This window comes from Lipophrys pholis (assembly GCF_963383615.2).
Source record: "Lipophrys pholis genome assembly, contig: SCAFFOLD_25, whole genome shotgun sequence".
In the NCBI taxonomy this organism is placed as follows: Eukaryota; Metazoa; Chordata; class Actinopteri; order Blenniiformes; family Blenniidae; genus Lipophrys; species Lipophrys pholis.
Window position 1 is genome coordinate 1 of NW_028292149.1, and position 5567 is coordinate 5567.

Genomic DNA, 5567 nt, shown 5'->3' on the forward strand with positions numbered 1-5567 from the left:
ATCAGCATGTTGATGAGACTCTTCTCCTCCTGGTGGCTTCAGCTGTTTGGACTTTACATTTCTAAACTCTTCCAGTCTGAACCTTCTTCAGTCTCAATGACTTCAACATCAAACTTTGTCCTCTAATCTCACTTCTTTCTCTCTTTATTCAGGTTGAGGTTCTGCAGTTTGTCAGAGATCAGCTGTTCTTCTGTGGCCTCAGTTCTGAAGTCCAACCCCTCCCTCCTGAAACATCTGAAACATCTGGACCTGAGTGGGAACGAGCTGCAGGATTCAGGAGTTGAGCAGCTGTGTGGTTTTCTGGAGAGTCCACTCTGTAGTCTGGAGACTCTGGGGTCAGTTGACTGTCTGTTACTGTTGTAGAAGGAGAAATGTTTGTGAGCAGCTGTGATGTGAGACTCTGATCCTGCAGTGAGAGATGGACTGAGCTCAGCAGCTTGTTACTGATGTGTGTGGACATGAGGAGGAGTGGCAATGTTGTGCTGACATGTGGAGGATGAGTGTGATGAAGATCCACAACAACAGAACAGCTCATTGATCAGGACACAGTAATGTGGAGCTGCTCATTTCTCCATCAACACATCTGATTGGTTCTCCTCATTCATTCTGCTGCTTTCTCTCTTTATTCAGGTTGAGGGGCTGCAGGTTGTCAAAGATCAGCTGTTCTTCTGTGGCCTCAGCTCTGAAGTCCAACCCCTCCTCCTGAAGGAGCTAGACCTGGGTTACAACAAGCTTCAGGGTCCAGATGTGCAGCAGCTGGTTGGTCTTCAGCAGAGTCCAGACTGCAGCCTGCAGACTCTCAGGTCAGTAGATGTTGGAGTGAGTCCATGCTGCTTCCAGCAGGTTTCTACTAAACACAGTTAGTGTGAGAACAAAGATCCAGAGTTTGACTGCTCTGTGAGGCTGTGAGAGGAGAACGCTGAGCAGCTTCAGGATTGGACAGCAGAGGACACAGTCAGCCAATCAGAGGAGCCTCAGGCTTGTTGTGTTGGTCTGACAGTGGTGGTCCTTCATGAGCTCTGAGCTGCTGCTGTGGACAGGACTGAAGTCCTGGCTGCTCCACAGAGACTCTCCTCATCACCTCTCATCTCTCTCATCTCTCTGCAGGTGGTGAGAGCAGAGAGGACGCTGTGTGTCCTGAAGGTCCACCCCCATCTAACCAGGGTTCCTGGGCAAGTGACGTAGAACCATAACTGTGTGGACTCACCCTCCTCCTCCTTCTCCTCCTCCTTCTCTTCCTCCTCTTCCTCCTCCTTCTCCTGCTGTTCCTCCTCCTCCTCTTCTTCCTCCTCCTCCTCCTGCTCCTTCTCTTCCTCCTCCTCCTCCTCATGTGTTGGTTCATTGTGTTGGGCCTGGCCTCCATGACTCACCCCCTCCGGACAAAGGAACATTTGATCACCACTGGAAAAATTCACCATTGGTCAGGTGACCCCCACCAGGGGGTCCACGGCAACCCCTCCCTGGAAGCTGCATCCCTGCACCTCACCACCAGGGGGATCCACCAACTCCATCCACAGCCGTAGAAAACGCCCCGGAAACTCTGAAGCCAACCCCGCTCTGATTGGCCAAGGCCATGGTGAGCACAGCAGGGAGCCGGACCATGATGCGCCGGTATAAAAGTCCAACCTGCGAAGAAACACCGTCTCCAAGACGGATTCACGTCCATCCAGACGCAGGACTTCGTACGGAGACACAAGGAGCCACGTGTTAACTCACGTGGACCGGCCCAGAACTGTTTAACTCCCTTCTCTCTCTCCCTCCTTCACTAATCCACCACCGCTCCTGTTATCTGATCAGATAAGCTCACACACACACAGTCACATTTAGCAGCCAAACTGCTGTCTGGTGCTGCTAAACCACATCCACATCCATCACCAGAGTTCTAACTGCATGTCCCGTTAGAACTCCGCCGCTCAGAACCGGGCCCACAAAGTCCACCAGTCTTTACGGGAGTAGGTGAGACCGCGTCGTTCCGAGACCCCCTCGCGCATACTCGTGCAACGGGCGTCTTGTTTATCTGGTCGCTAAGCAACCGCTGCCTCCCCAGAAAGAGCGAGTCAAACGCCTCTAGTGGTCACGTGGTTCATTGAAATTCCTCTTGACATCCACCTGGTGGACACATCAGGCCATTGCGCTCTCCCTCTGCCCGCCGCCGCATGCCCCTAGTGGTTGTCCTGGTCACCACACTGACCCGCCAACGTCTGCCTCCCTCTGGTGGACATTCAATGTCATTACACCCATTCCACTCATCACTCCAGGCCAGACACACACACACACACACACACACACACACACACACACACACACACACACACACACACACACACACACACACACACACACACACACACACACACACACACACACTATTTGTACATAGTGTTTGCTGTTTAATAGATTAGATCTCCGTGTTAGATGTCGTTTGTTACTTGAATGTGTTGATTTATTAGACAATTTATGAATTATTTAGGAAATAATCCATTTTTATTAATAAACGCCTGTTAGCTGAATTGAACGCTTCTTGGTGATTATTGTGTATTTATTGTTGACAATTCACTGGTTTGTAACAGTCTGTGCTCGGATCTCACACCTTCCCTTTTATTTAAGATTGTTATATTTTTACACAGAAATTAGGGATGCCCCGATCCGATCGGTAGATATCGGATCGGGGCCGATATTAGTGATTTGTGAGTGATCGGAAATCGGCAAATCCAGCCGATCACCCCGCTGATCTACAAAAAGAAAAAAGAAAAAAAAGAACGCGATCCTCAACGTCACCTAATAACCACAACAATCAGGGACTAGAAGCTCCGGTCTAGCTGCAGAAGCTAGATGCAGGCAGAGCGGGGCCATAGAACTATAAAACTAGAGTTATATATTGTGGTTTATGTGTTTCTGTGCAGAAGTCTGCATCTAAATTTCTATGTGGTCTGTCTTCTTCTGCTTTCTTATTGTGTTTGGTGAGTCACAGCGCCCCTAAAGGCCCTGCATGTGTACTACATGCCCTGAAGCCTCGTGTTGAGGCTCACCATAGTGAGGTGTGGACGGAGGTTTGTTGGGAGAAGGCCAGGGAGAACAAAGATTGTTTTTTCATTGTGTGGATGTACCCCCAGTTTACAACAACAACTAAAGAAAAAGCCACACAGAAGCAGCACACTCGGTGCGGCTTTAAAATAAAGGATTTAAAAAAAAAAAGGATCAGTCCCCACAGGGGCGCGATATGGCAAAAAAACTAACCCAGAAGGTTCCGCTAGTTTGAAGGGAGACTGGGATATTCTGATCAAGTTTTTGAGAGAACTATGCTCAGACTACTTTTGTCAAACAGGTTTTACCACTTTGAAGTAGAATTAAGTGTTTATAATTCACATTAACATGTAAATGTTTTGTGACAAAGCTTCTGCCAATACTGCTTCTAGCTTCAGACATCTTAGTTGCTCCAAAAATAGACTATTGAGTATCTTTGCAAATAGCAATGTAGGTATCGGATCGGGAAGGTATCGGTATCGGCCGATACTCAATTCTGAAAAATTGGATTGGTATCGGGAGCAAAAAAGTGTGATCGGGACATCCCTAGCTTGCACATCTGACCCCCCACCCCCACCCACCCACCCACACACACACACACACACACACACACACACACACACACACACACACACACACACACACACACACACACACACACACTCAGCCAATCACAGGCCACCTCGCTGTCATGCTGCATTCATGAACCATAAAATTAAAGGAACCAACAAACATCATCATTGAATCATTACAACAATAACAACTGCAGAGATTTTACACTAGTTTGGTATTTTTCTTTAGTCAAAAGATGTAATGGCAGGAAGCCCCCCGCCTGTTCAGACGGTGGGGGTGTTGTAGACAGCTGTTGGAAATAACTTAAAAAGTTACTTGTAATCTAACTTAGTGACTTTTAAAAGCAAATAATCAGCAAAGTGACTAAGTAACTTTTAAAGGAGTAACTAGTCATCAGTAATATTACTTTTTCAAGGTGTCAACACTGCTTATGAGAGTCTAATCAGGGCTTGTTCATGATGGTGAGTTGATTGTTAGAGTTTCCAGATTGCAGATGTCACACCAAGTGGTGGAACACTCAAGGCTGGAGGAAAGAACAACCTGGTTCCCCTGGGCAGTGGAAGGTTTAAGGTTCCTTGTAAGCTGGCAAAGTTTGGAGTTCCTTCATGAGTTTACAGTTCTGTCGTGAGCCCTCGGCGTATTGATGATGGCCTGCAGCAGCTGGCTACGACCCTGACACACAGCATGCATCTCAACATCTCCTCCTTAGTATAGTGGAGAGTATCCCTGCCTGTCACGTGGGAGCTGGGGGTTCAATTCCCTGACAGGGAATGCAGCTCTTTAGTTTACTTACTGATGACCCTCGGGTTCAGGTCAGAAATACCCTTTTAATCACTTCCTTCCAGGTCACACAGCGTTTACCAAACATTTGAGTTGAAAAAGAGGAAGAAGAGCGCCCTCTAGCCAGGGGGAATAAAAGCTCACAGCACCTGCTATTCTCAGGCAGTCTCCCATACAAGCAGATGGCGCTAGATGGCGCTTTTTGTTCAACAAATGTTTGAAAACACACTTCATTGCCAATCTTTCAGCCTCTATCTTCAAACCAACAGCGCCATCTGGTGGAGTCAGAAAATTAAAAAAATGGTTGATGAGGCTTCATTAGGCCGAGGCTCCATCGAGGCTCAGTGCCGGTGTAAGATTGTAAAAGGACCCTCATAGAATCTGAACCCTGAGGTCCATTTTCCACAGCAGGATATATGGAGCCCTAATATTTGTACTGAAATGTTAATAGAATTTAAGAACAGAAATAAATATGAACAGAAACAACAACATATAATTTTAGATAAACTAGGAGAGAGAGAAAGACATACTGATGGTAGATTTTAAAAGAGTTAGAATCTTCTTGAGATTCCTTCAGTCTACAAGTTCATGATAGAGCAGCTTCATGAGTGACGCCAACATCAACACTTTAGGAGTGTTTAGTTGCGCCGATCTGTGTCCTCTCGCACCGGGGGATCGGACCAGTTCTCCGTTACTAGGGTCAGGTTCTAACTGCCTACAGATCTAAAATACCTGGAAGGATTCAGTAGAACGATTAAGCTGGTGACGAGGAAACTCGCCTAGCCTCTAACTGCCTACGTCCAGACGCCAATCCCGCTTTGTCCAACTATTAACTGTGCTAAACAGCCTCTTGAGGCACGGCCAATCAGTCGGTCACGTCTGTTAACAGCAGCTTTCCTCTAAATGACTATGGCACTTGGCGTACGTTGCTAGGTTTAGTTTAGAGGTTTGGGATAAACCTCAGGGATTAGTTTGTAACTCAGTTACCTTTTTTGGACTAGAAAAACCTTTAAGAACCTTTGTGATGTTATTGCACACAATCACTTAACTTTTTACTTCCATTCAGAATTCAGGGAATGACATAGGCGAATTTATTATAATAGTAACTATTTGAAAATTCATGAAACAGTACTTTAAATGCAATGCTTATATTTATTGAGCATAGTTTGGCAAGGGTTAAGCTACAGCAC

General features: G+C 46.6%; 1 long non-coding RNA gene across 1 annotated transcript; it reads left to right on the forward strand.

The window, feature by feature from the left end:
* Positions 1-236: 236 nt before the first annotated feature.
* On the forward strand, positions 237-2504 carry LOC308128138. Its single transcript, XR_013936542.1, has 3 exons — positions 237-335; positions 631-803; positions 1108-2504. It is a non-coding gene; the product is annotated as an uncharacterized lncRNA (long non-coding RNA).
* The last annotated feature ends 3063 nt before the right edge of the window (positions 2505-5567 follow it).